We start from the raw sequence: 13,610 nt of genomic DNA, 5'->3' as shown, positions 1-13,610 counted from the left end.
TTCCCCGCCCTCAAAATGTTTGATCTTTGCAGTCACCCTTGACAGAGAATTCTTAGCACTGCTTCCATTCCAGATGAGAGAGCAGAGGTGCACTGGCATCACAAAATACATACCAGAATCACACTGCATACATCAGCATGGCCTCAACCAAGACTGAAATACGTATGCACCTTAAATTTACATGTCTTTGTGTGAAAAGAAATAAGTCCTACTGAGACAGAGAGCTCATCCAGTTCACAAGCACATGCTTGGTCCTTTCCAGATTACACACAGCCACTGTGTGATGCATCACACAAATCCAACAAAGAACACAACGGAGAGGACAATGCCATAGTTTCAGCTACTGTAACTCACCTACATGGTGCTGCCACTGAAGCTATCACTTTGGCAGGCTGGCAGCCAACTAAGGAGAAGCTGGTGTTCAACAGGATATAACTTGATTGAAGATGATATAAACCAAGAATGACATGGTGTTATAAACAGATTAGCAGACAGGTGAGACCAGGGAAATCAGTCTGGGACCTCTGTGTCTTTGGAATCTGATAATTTCGTTAATGCAGGTACCCCTGTCTGGTAGTAGAACGCAGTCATCCTTGATTTAGGAAGTTGTTGGGAGGCTAAAGACTCCCAGTATCAATAAGGATATTTAGGTATTGAATTCTACTGTGAATTTGGGCCAAAGTGACAGGTTTACAGTGTCGCAGGAGTATCTGGCTTGGCAGACAAGGTTTATTAACAACATACTAGTATTACACTCGGAAGAGCTTTGTTCCTCTCCTCTCTCACATTGCTTAAGTGTAGGGGTGGGGGTAGGAAAACATTCTTAAGGACTGTGTTATGGTACCACCAGAAACGTAAGGAGGGAACATAAGAACTTGCATATCTCTAAATACATGTGTGTATACACACATACAAATATACATGCATGAGTGTGTGTCCACACATAAAGCAGTAATGATGGTGATGGGGATTACCTGTTCACTCTGACAGTTGCCAGTACACAAAACAGATATTAGTCTATGCTTAATAGGTGTGTAATCACACCCACAGCTGGAGATGCTCAACACAGCTAAGAGCAGCTAGAATACCTTAAAGTGGTGTAGAAACTGTTTTAGTCCTCTGTTTCAAATAGTTCTTCTTGGTCAGCTGTGAGGCACATGGCATGTGAAGGAAGAATCATAAACATCCTTGATTTATCTAGTATTTTCACCAGCCATAATTTTTCACCAAACAAAGCAAAACAAAAAATATCATGAGCATAAAGTGATTTTGGCATCAGACTCTTCTTGTTTTCAGTCGCATCACACTGTGAGACAACTGGCACCATAATCAAACAAATAAAAACCATAGCACTGTTGGAGGGTCACATTCTTCTGCTGGAACTGTGGATTTTTCTGAAACTATTTACAAATTCTTTTAAGAAAAATCAGCACATGGAGTAATGAAATTACTCTCTACCTTACTGAGAAAAATTAGCTGATGCACTTATAACAAAGGGTACTGTAACCAGTGGCTACAGTTACATCATTTGGTTTTGATCAAGGAGAGATGTTGTTCCTGATTTGGTGTCAAAGTCAACTCAAGTCCCCTGCAGACTAGCTTGTAAATTCCTGGATTTAGCACAGAATCCAGTTATAACAAATGATAGTTCAAACCATCCTCCTTGAGCCTGGCTACTGTCTGTAAAAGCTCTCTCCCCACTGCTTATTCCTAATGTTTGAACTTCTCTTAAGTGGACCATCTCTACTCCCCCCATGGAAAGAGGAAACCAGCATTAGCCTTTCACAGCAGAATCACCCAGGCAAAATGTCTACACAGATGTCAACACCTTGCTGTGTTTCTGCTAGAGCCACGGAGCAAGTGAATTCCATGAGCATGCTACACCTTTGCTATTTATATTTACCTAAAATGTGTGTGGTGGTATAGGAACAATCTGGCATTTCTACTTACTGGTACAGTTCCTCACCATACAGCTTCTCGTAACATCTTGCTCTATTTAAAATCAAACTTGACTTGAGATTTTCTTTGCATGTTTTGTCTTCAATGTCCTCTTTCTCCCTTTCTCTTCTGTAAATAAATCGAGAAGGCATTTAAATCGGAGTATGCATTTCTCTATTAAATTGAGACAAACATACACGCAATATCCTCAGTGATGTTGACTATGTTCAAGTAGCTTTCAAGCAAGTCCTTCCTGATGCTGAAATGGGGTGTTTCTGAAAAGTGAAGGATAAGTGGCCAAAATCCTTTTAACACTGTGACTTACTGACAGTGATTTCTGATTAATTAGAGGCACATTCTCCCCTTGATATGTATACAATGTAATTTCCACTAACATCAAAGAGAAAACTGCCCTCCTTAAGTTTGTCAGGCAGTAACTACCCAGAGGCTGGTCTTTTGGGCTGAACAAAATTACTCAGCCTGTGGATGTTTTTTTCACCTGTCCACTGTAGCTGGACGGCTTCCTTCTGGAGCATGCACTTACCTCTCACTGCCAGTAACACCAAGTGCAGGCAGCAGCAGGAGAAGGAGGAGGCCTGCCCAGCCTGGCAGCTATCCTAGCTCCTACTGGCACAGCCGACATCTGGAAGCTTCTGCACCATGTTGGACATCTGTGGCACCAAGCCAAAGTGGCCCAGCTGTCAGGGGCCATGTTCAGAAAGTAGCACAGCTACCTTCTCACAGCACAGATATTTTTGGTCAACACCTGATCACAGTGACACAGCTCCCGTGAGCCCGTAGTGCTCCCCTCGCAGACAACTGTGGTCATCAGGAGAGGCCAAGAGCAGCTGCTGGAGGGAACGGCACTGTGTGGGAGTGCTGGTGGTGCTCGTACAGACATGGAAACACACCTGGGGCCTCCTCAGGCTGTCTGGCTCAGCTCAGTTTATGTCTCACACCAGTGAAACCTCTTACCCTTCCCCACACAATCTCCCAAAACACGTCTGTGCCTTTGGGCACCTGCCAACTGTGAGCCCTACACAGGCTGCACTGCAGGGGGTGTCTGATGGGGTCAATTTAGTAATATGGACAACTGGACCATGGACCTTGGTTGAGCTTACTAATGAAAATATGATCTGTGGATGCCTAGGTGGCTGGTTTTAATCCACACTGTGGCTTGGGGGAGCAGGCACCCAGCACCAGGAATGCTGAGAGAAAAGACAAGGGGTTAATAGCAATGCCCAACCTTAAGAACCATGGCAATTTATAATTCTTTGGTTACCAGCACTGTGAAAACAAAAACCTGGCTCTGCAGAAAGCCAGGACAGCTTTGCCATAGGGGGACCCCAAAACAGTGAGGTATGGGGTGGGGGAAGAAGGGTGACAGAATCACTGTACAGGGAGAGGGTAACATGACTTCCACGTACCAGGAAAAGGACCCATCCGATGGGAAGAGAACATGCCATCCTCAGCTTCCCTTCAGCCTTAATTCTCCTGCTGCTGCTGGCACCATTTAAAAGCAATCAAGCACTGCTCAAGCACTGAATAGGGCTGGTGCTTGCAGTCGATGCCAAAAGGTGCCTGAAGGGACAGGCCGGCTCCTGCTGGGAGACATGAGGGGAGAAAGGCGCCATTTTGAGGGGCCCCGTGCTTCTCCTCAGGCCCTCGGCCGTGTGGCACCAGAGAGGCCCCTGCCGTGGTCCCTGCTCTTCACAGGGCAGGGAGCACATCCTGCTCCCTCTCATCCCAGCCCTGTCACCTTACTGGGCCTGTACTTAGGCATGACTTAGAAAGCAGGTGTCTGTGTAAGGGAGCAGCAGGTGTCCCTTGGGTGTTGCACCACTGCCTCACCAGCATGTGGTCGAACTGCCTGACGCACTTTATCTCCCTCTAACTCATCCTACACAATGAAGAAAATTTATCAATTAATGGATAATCATTATAGATTTGAATAGCCATAGAATCATTAAATACCAACGAATCAGTTAAATGTAAAGGGGTGATCATGTTCTTGGGATAAGAAGGGAAATTGTCATCTGGCAGCATAAAAATACGGAAAAGGGGGGAGACGAGGAGTGGGCTGAGAGAATTCAGGGAAATGCTTGCAAGCATCAGAAGACAAAAGTAGAATGGAAACAGTTAAGGTTTATTAATCATTACTTGGGATTTCAGAGTAGTTTGAGGTGATGCCTTGGTGCTTCTCATGTGGCTTTACATGGAGACAAAGATTTGTAGCTCAGTCCCTCCATTCTGTGCCAAAATTCATGAACCTCATGAACTGGCAACTCTCGCTGTTCCCCAGAGCATTAGGTGTTACTCTTTGATTATGAGGGCTATGCCCTCTTTCTTATTCCAAATTATCATCTTTGTAGCAGTTCTTTCTGCACCATCAGCTAGCCGCAGTATTTCAGGGTCACAGGAAAGAGATGGAAAGAAACTTCTATTTCAGGGACCAAAATATTTATGTCAGAAGGCCAAGGCCAATAGCTGAATTTTAGGTACTTGTGTTTATTTTGCAGCTTTCTGTCAAAAGGGTAAGAAGCTGTTGTTGAAGGGCAGTGAAGTTCCCATTTCTCAAAAGATCCTTCCTGAATATTCCAAAATGGTTTTAAATGGTACCATTTGACCATACTTCTCTTTACTCGTGGGATTAGTACTGGTCCTAAGCTTGATGACACCAGCTAGACTGAATCCTGGAGGGGACACTGCCTTCTGACTAACTCGGTAAATTAGAAATACTAGATAGGAGCCTCAAACCAGGAGGCAAATATTTGCCTGGAATGGGATTCTGCTTTCTAGATCCCACACTCCATATTATTTGGGGATTTCAAGTTGAATTTGAAGTACACCTATCCTTTTCCACTTGTTTGCACTCCCAAAAAATCCAGCAGAAATTCAGCAAATAGAGGTAAATTTGACTGAGTTTGGAAGAGTCTCCAAAATCCTGAAGAATTTTAAACTCATGACTAACTAGCTACAGCACATCTTTGTTTTGTTCAGTTTTATTGCCTCTTCATCAGCGAACATTAAACTGCCAAAACAGAAGCAGACAATGAATCTGAAACTGCATAGGGGTACATAACGAAGGGTCTCTGTAAACAGGCTGTTATGGTTTCAGACAAAAGATCTCCAGAAAGCTGCGGTCAATGGACAAGCCACAGACACAGAAGGCCCCTAAATGCAATCATTTCAATAACCCTCATTATCTCTCAGCACCACAGAGGTACACGAGCTTTCAGTCAAGAGATATGGCTTGTTACTGGCCCTTTGGAAAGACTTCCAGCCAGAAATTGTTCATGAAAAACTGTTTATTTCATATCAAAACCGACTGACTTCTTAAAAAAATAATTAAACCTGGAAGTATTACAAATATTTGTAAAAAGTAGTAAAATAACATAATTCTGGTGGCAAACCTTTGCTTTCATTCACTTTTAATGCTGTTCTCATTATTTACCCTTTTACTAGAAACAGGCGAGTAAAGCCAAAAATAAATAAAAAAATTAAAAAAAAGAGGGGGAAAAAAATCTACATTTTAAAGTTTCATAAGGAATATTTATCTTTTTTCTTTATTTCAGCTCAAATTGCTTGGATGCTGCACCCCTGGAAATGTCCAAGACTAGGTTGGATGGCATCCTGTGCAATTGGATCTAGTGGGTGACATCCCTGCCAGTGGCAGGGGGGTTGGAACTAGATGAGCTTTAAGGTCCCTTTCAAGGCAAACTCTTCTACAACTCTACATCTGAAAAGTCATGCAAAGCTTGCACATGATGAGTTTGCATCAGATGAGCTCAACAGGAGGGTCATATTCAGTTTAATGCCAGAAGTGAATAAATGTTTCTTTTCTCAGAGAACTTTGTACCCCAACAGTGATAGTTGTCCAAGGTGAGTGACTCTGTGTTACCTGAACAATTTTAGAGGGAATGAGTTCATTCACAGTGTCTCCTTTCCCTGGCCTCCAGCCTGGGGAAGTGTCTGACAGCTATTCCTTGAGACTAATAACCTACTTGCATCTCAGAGAAAGTGATAGCAAAGCATTGTATTTTCTGAAAGTTCCTGGAAAACAAACTGGTTATATGCCTACCTGTAATTGATAATCATACCTCTAATAGGGTTCCTAAAGTATCCTTCAAAGGTTGTTCCAGAACTCTTTGGAAGTCCTTCTCACAGGTGGGGAGCAAAGAACTAATTTACTCTAGAAGTATCTTTGTCTAGATGTATAGATATAAAATATGTAACTGTCAAAAATACCAAGGCAGGTGAGATGTCAAAAGCTTCCAGAGGTCTGCAAGGAAGAGAGAAAGTGAAGGAACCTAGACCTTGTCTTTACAAGAAAGATGTTATAAAGTCAAAGTTCTATTTGCAGAACTAATTCTGTGTCGAACATAACTCCATTCATACCTACATCAAACAAATACTTCAATGTACAACAAAGACACTGGTTTCTTCAGCCTTGTATTTTCACAGAAGGATGCCAAAAGCTCTGTGACAACTCACTGCCTCAATCACTCTCACTCTGCAACACCAAGGTATCGCTGCCACACTGAAGCAGACAGAGCATGGTGCAGTTTTGACCATTTGGAACACAAGCACAAAATTTTGACCTATACTGAGCCCTTTTCCAGTGCTCAAGAGCTGTTTGTTAACATACACCCAAACACTACAAATTACGTCCATCATCAAACCTCTGGTACAGCCTGAGCAACCAGAACAGCCATGGGCATCAGTGGAACTTTTGTCTTCCAGCTTAACAATGTGGTTTTCCAGAAATGCTTGACACCACCCCAGTTCCTTTTCCATTTGACTCGTCGACTGGAGTGAGTAACCTCTGGATGCGTCTCTCTTCATTAGCTACAGAGGGAGTATAAATGGGCAGGTTAGAATGGTCATCTGACTTCTAGACACAGACATCAGGAAGAGAATCCTACCCTTTGTCTGTCTGACATAAACAGTCCTAGCAGGTTTCCCAACAGGCCAAGTGAGGCATGTTGTCCCAGAAATAAAACCTAGCCAGCTGGCATCAGGTAGAATAGTTCTGCTGCAATGCCCACTGAAGTTGCTGCAGTGTGTGAGCACAAGGCAGCAATAACCTAAAGGGATACTGGCCTGACTTGAAAAAGTAATTTCATTTTATGCCATGACGCTGTAAAGTAATTGTGCTCAAAATAACTGTTTTTACTGCCTAAATACATTTTTAGTACTTGAGTATCCAGGTGGATTCAATTGTGTTGCAATTTTGCAGACATTAAAGAGGGAGACTAAATGAGTGAGGCGGGGGAGAGAGAACAACACTGCACTCTGGTGAGACCCAGACTAGAGCATAGCACTAGCTCTCAGGAGCCTTAAAGTCTAGTCCTGTTTTGACCACTGACTGACAAATGTTTAAAAGCTGAGCATGGAAAATGAAATACAAGTGTTCTCTGTATCTGTTACAAAAATAATAATGGCTGAAAGCTTCAACGAGTGTAAATTGTCAAATAAGAGAAATCACTGATTCTAAAAGAAGCAGGATTACAAGCCAAATCCGGTCAGCTTTAAGAATAAGAACTTCCTTCTTGGGCATCTTTTGCAAAAGCAACATGTGACATGGCACAAAAACAATCAACACTTGAACTGTTATAAACCACATTAAAATAAATTTTTTAAATCCAAAACTGTGATTCTGATAAGCAAAAGCATGCTAAGAAGTTATACTTTTTATGTCAGTAACTGTTTATAGAACCATAGCCTTAACTGATGCTCAAAAGTCATTTCACTCTTCACAGAAGTTTTCACAAAGAAATAATATACAAGGCACACTAAACACTGTCAGGCCAAACACATTCTACTGTTTATTACACATATTACATTCTTAAATAAAAATGCGTCACATAACATTTTTGCATAGATATCTTACAATATACCAATTTAAAAAAGAATTATGAAACAGACCAGTAACAAAAATAAATTTTTTCTTCATTAATAATTTTGTAACATTAACATACCACCATCATATAATACAAATAATATTTTTAAATCTTAAGACTTTTTGTACAGCAAAAAAACTGACAAAGTAATATATATATATATATATATATATATAAAAAGCTTAAAAAAAATAAAATGTCAAAAAAAGGCAGAACTGAGGGCTACAAGATTGGGTACTTCTGTGATATATTAGAAATACCAGAGTAGGCCTGAGAGAACGTGACCGAGGGCATCTCCAAAATGCACTTGTCAGACACATCTGGTAAAAGAAAAATTATAGTGCAAAATGAAAGTCCTTCAAGCAATATTGTTTGTTTTTTGTTTTTGTTTTTTTTTCTTTTTTTTAATAGGGAGCATTCATACTTTGTTGTTGTTGTTGTTGCTAAAAAAAAAAATCCCCCAAACAAAAATCTAATGTGTAGTAGAGAGCAAGAAAAGTTTCAAAGAACAAGAAGGAAAACAGGTCACTTGGCAAAGCAAGAAAAAAAATCTCAGCCTGCATTATTATTTTTTCAACTAGTTGTGCAGACATGCCAAACTGAGGCCTTGTTTCTAAGAGAAAAGCTGTCATAGTTTATATGCAGTGATTTCAAAATCAGGTACTTAAATTGGTGCAAGAACCTTCCTGTAGAGGTATGTTAATTAGTTGAAGCATTTCTTACACTTCAGCTTAACTGCATAGGATGCCAATGCAAATTCAATCCAGGCAATCAAGTAATAGGTGCAGCTACAAAGTGATTTTAACTAGACTGATATTTCAAAGTAGGGCAGCTTCCCTGGTAGAGACACGGCCTTGGTAACAAAGTAGTGTTTAAACCAGCGTTTTGATCTACTTCTGGAATCTGACAGGTCTGGGGTTTAAAATAGAGTGATGGGTAAAATGTATGTTGCAAAATATAAAGACCAGCCCTTCAGCCGACAGGCCTTCCAGGGACTGCAGGTTAGCTTTTCCTTTCCCCGAGAGCCCAACAATAAAGGTTAAAATTGCCATGTTTCTTTCCATTCTAGTTCCCTTTTAGTGTGTACATGCTAAGCCCTCATCCCCCTCCCTTCCCACCTCCCCTCCCAATCCCCAAATTTGCAGCCTACTCATTCACAGTACACAGCAACATGTATTTCCCAGCACTGCTGAAAATTTTCCTACAGAAGCTGACATGATTCCTAAAATGCAGTGGCAACAGCAAGTGCCCTCCCTAAATCAAAGCAATAGGCACGGTTGGCTACTACAAACTGTAAGTCAGTAGCTCAGTTTCCTCTTCTGTGTAGGTATATACAGTATACTGTTATACATCCACACCCACACAGAGACAGGGTGGAGAACCTGTTTTCTGGCAGTATACAGAAGTTAGGACCAAAGCACTTAAAAAAATCATCAAAGCTTCCATTTTTAAAATCGCAGAATTCCAACTTCAATTATTACACCAAAAATGCCATCAACAAGCATTAAGGAAAACTATAAAACCCTGTTTGAAAAATGATGCCTGCATTTGAAAGTTATCAGGTAGGGAAACTCATTTTTGAGGTGATAAAGGCAGTCTACTCCTGATCTCCACATTTTTATGTATATAATTTATATATACAACAATATCATTATATATGTAACTTATATAGCACAAGTAGCCTTAGATTTCTTCCTCTGAGGGAGGACGAAATTCTCAGCTTTATGAAACAGATCTTAGTACCTGGTAGGTCAGATCCAACAATCCTTACAATGCTAAATCTTGCCATCGAAGCCCGTGCACGCTGTGGAGGAGAAACACTGCAGTAGTCATCCCTAAACTATTAATAAAAAGAGACACAGATGTGACAAAAGGAAGAACATCCAAGTTTGATCTGGAAATGATCATTCACGAAGGTGTAGTTTTGATGCTAATGAAAGAGTTTTCACTGAATAGTTGTATCTTGAGAGAAAATTATTTCCATTTTTCATGACAGAGTTAAATAGAGTTATAGTCAAGCACTGGTTTTGTTCTTGGTATGTAGGGATCTTTACAAGTGCAATTCTATCTGAAATCAGCAAAATGTAATTTAAGAGTTTTAGGTTAGAGCATCACCCAAGATATGAAAGCTTAAAAACAGTGTTACTGGATGGAATGACAGAATGTGCCAAGTTCTGAATGAAATCAAGAATAAAAGCCCTTGATCCACTGGGTGCTGGCCTAGTAATATTGAATTATTTACAAAATTTTCCTCTTTTTTATTTTTTAAATTTAAAGATTTTGACATACATTAAGGGAAGAGGCAGAGAGAGGGAAACACTTGAACAAGTTGGATTTCACCAGTTTTGTCAAAAGTACCAATTACGACCTTTTCGTACACAGAAAAATAAAGTATGTTAAATAGGAGGAGCAACCTTTATGTTAGAGACAGTTAAAAAACCCCAGTTGTCTAGGGTCAGATAAAAATGAGGGAGAAAGCCTGGTTCTGTAGATATCAGAAAGGTCACAGCTAAGACATACTCAATCACTGCAACAATCATATTGATCAACTCCATTTTAGTTACACTCCCTAGTGATTAGTTATATTTTTATGCCTGAAGTTAAAACAGTTCGAAAGAAGGACCTGGGAGCTCCTCTTGCATTCAGGTCCTCCCTCCCCGTCGGTATTTGGTCAGTTCTCCCCATGTATTAAGTGAAAATGTGCTAGCCTAAAAAACAAGTAAACCCAATTCCAAAATGTCTGAGGAAAATAAGAATAAATAAAAAACCAAACCCAATGTTCACCTTTGTAGAAATACATTGGCTTAGATTTCGGGTCCTGGAAACCATTTTTGAGATATCACATGGGTCCTCCAGGCTAGCAAACTTGTTTCTGTATTATCTGGCTGGTCCCTGCAGCTGTGATGCATCTCAAGGTATGATATTCCTTCGAACTGGTTTGCTAAAGGTTTGAGTTTTTTGAAGATTCCCTCCTCTCTAAGTCTCCCTCATGAAGAAACCTTACAAAGTTTAATAAGGGTGAAACTATCAGAATTCGAGAGAAAACCTACAGACCTGCACTACAGTCTGTTCCATCAGCACAAGACTGGGAACAACTAGAACCAGCACACATTTCATCAGAGAGAGCTCTGAAATGAATCACAGAAACATTAATATCATAAGGTACTTCTGGAGGTCACCTAATTTAACCCTCTGTTTAAAGAAAGATTAGTTAGATCAGACTGCTCAGGGCCTTGTGCAAGATATTGAAAGAATCTAGAATTTCAGTTTGTCCTTTCTTTTCTTTATTTGACAGTTTAGCCAGGTAAATAATTGTCTAGTCTGAGCAGCTATTGAAAAAGAACAGCTCTGGGATAAGGAAGAATACTCTAGACTCTGGAATCTCCTTGGCTGTTAGACCAATCTTTATAAAATGCATGTGATATTTTATGTTGCTCTTTATCTCCTAAGGGGAAAACCAAACATAACAAAGGTGCACTAAAGTGTTGTTTCAGTCTAAAAAGCTACTAAAATACGGCATCATGTGGCTTCATATTTGATACAGTATGAATGAAACAATAAATTTTTCAGTTTAAGGTAAACCAGCAACGATCACGTTGAAAAAACAGAATTTTGCTTGCCAGACCTCAAGCTGGAAGTATAGAAAGCATATTTCTATAAGCATATTTTTATGCAGAGATTCAGCAAATATGATTATAAAACTATTTATACTGTGGCTTCCTAAATGATTTTTCATTAGTCAGTTTTCAAAATAGAATCTTGTCTTAAAATATAGGTTGTCTCAGTTAGATAATGGAAAAATCCAGAATAAATAAATTATATCACCACTGAAACATATGAAGATCTGGAATATTCTGTCTGGTTTTGGTGTCCCAATTACAAGAAAATGACTGACATATTGGAGCAAGTCTAGCAGAGAGCCACCATGGAGATCAGGTTCTGGAATATATCACGGATAAAGAGGGGCTGAGAGATATGGTTCAGCCTTAGGAAGAGAAGAGTAAGGGTAGATCTTATTGCTATCTCCAAATACCTAACCAAGATTGTAGAGAAGATGCCAGACTTTTCTTGGAGGTGCACAGTGGAAGGGGCAGTGAAAACACGTTGGAACATGGAAAATTCCTACTTGACACATGGATATTTGCATTTTTACTTTTTTTTAACCATAGAAGTGGTTAAATATTGGACCAGCTTGCACAGAGCGGTCACAGAATTTCCATTCTTGGGGATTGTTAACACTCAGCTGGATATGGCCCTGAGCAACCAGCTTTAGTTGGAGGTTGGCCAAGATGGCCCTTCTCATCTGCATGATTCTATGATTGACTACTCTGCTCCAAAATGTAGGTTATGTAGGTAATCACAAAAACTCACATTTGTTTTAGTTGCTTCTTCTGTGTCCACTATCTTGTGAGACTTTTTTCTCGATTTGTTCTCACCCTATAGTTCCATGGCCTTGGAAACCACAGTCTGACTTTCTTACAATAGCTTCTCTTTTGCAAGCAGGCATAAATCTAGCACTGAAGGAAACAAATTAAGCTTCTCCTTTCTAAAGCTGGATAACTCAGTCTTCAACTGTCACCAAATCATCTATTTATGGGTTTGCTTCCAAGAAGCCTTACACAGATCCTTTCCTCTATAGTCTCATTCTACTCATAGTTTACAAAGAGAAGACAATTGTACAACTTTAGCAAGAAGACACGGGCCCCAAAAAGGAACCAGCTATAACAGACTACACAAATTTGATGTGCACAGCTTAAAATATCTGCAAAGAAACAAAACTTATCATTGTAAAAAAAAGAAACCTGGAATGTGTCACACTGATTATGCCTTTCCAAAATGGAGACTCCTTCTAAAAAATGCCAGTTATTGTTCAAAATTTTAGTAATGACTAAGACACTTGCATATGAGCACCCAAAACTCCAATCAACAGATTGACTGAGTACACTATATATACAGGTGAAAAATATCTTCCTTTACAAACTTAAGAGATGGTTCCAAAGCTCAAATTTTGGCTTTAGAGCTCAAGAGTTGCTACAGAGAGAGCCTGAGAAATTTGAAATCTGCTTAGGTCTCTTATCCCCCTTTTTCTATGTTTTTTACGTTATTTGGATCTGTGATGTAGATGTAGGCCTGCCTTTACAACAAAGTAAACAGATATTTCAGCTTTTTTTTTTACCATGGGGTTCTTGTTCTGCCATATCTAAATAAGATGCCAACAAGACCATAAATGACAACTGGAAGTAAATAAACAGTCTTGATTGGCTTTTTCCAATTTAAATAGTCTGGTGCTTCAACTGTCACTTAAAAATTAAGGTTTGTAGACTACCAATACCTGTCTAAAGCCAGGTGTGTCCACAGGCCAAAGGAGGACATTTATGCAGGTTCACAGCCAATGAATATCATAGTGGTGGGTTTGAGAGCATACACTTTAGGACACTACAGTAATGAAATTCTAGGATTCTCTTACCCTTTTTTCAATCTAACGCATTGACTGGATGCTCTAGTTTCACAGACCTGAGGTTTCAGTTCCCATCAGACATCCTCCTGAGGGACAGCAGGGGGGCAGCACCAATCTCTGCTCTCTGGTGACCTGTGACAGGAACCGAGGGAATGGCATGGAGCTGTGTCAGGGAAGGTTTACGCTAGATATTAGGAAAAGGTTCTTCCCCCAGAGGGTGGTTGGGCACTGGAACAGGCTCCCCAGGGAAGTGGTCACAGCCCCAAGCCTGCCAGAGTTCAAGGAGCATTTGGACAACACTCTCAGGCACA

The 13,610-nt window shown here is 40.3% G+C and overlaps 1 long non-coding RNA gene across 1 annotated transcript in view; it reads right to left on the bottom strand.

The window, feature by feature from the left end:
• The window catches only part of LOC113944287, a 38,573-nt gene extending 34,798 nt beyond the window's left edge, over positions 1 to 3,775 (bottom strand). The window contains exons 1-2 of the long non-coding RNA XR_003526628.1: positions 3,366 to 3,775; positions 1,951 to 2,067 (exon numbers count right to left, since the gene is read on the bottom strand). This is a non-coding gene — a long non-coding RNA (uncharacterized LOC113944287). The remainder of the gene's footprint in view (positions 1 to 1,950; positions 2,068 to 3,365) is intronic.
• Positions 3,776 to 13,610: the final 9,835 nt, after the last annotated feature.

This window comes from Corapipo altera, unplaced genomic scaffold (assembly GCF_003945725.1).
Source record: "Corapipo altera isolate COAL_440 unplaced genomic scaffold, ASM394572v1 45, whole genome shotgun sequence".
Taxonomy (NCBI): domain Eukaryota; kingdom Metazoa; phylum Chordata; class Aves; order Passeriformes; family Pipridae; genus Corapipo; species Corapipo altera.
The sequence above is the reverse complement of the archived record's forward strand: the minus strand, read 5'-3'. Positions and strand labels throughout refer to the sequence as shown.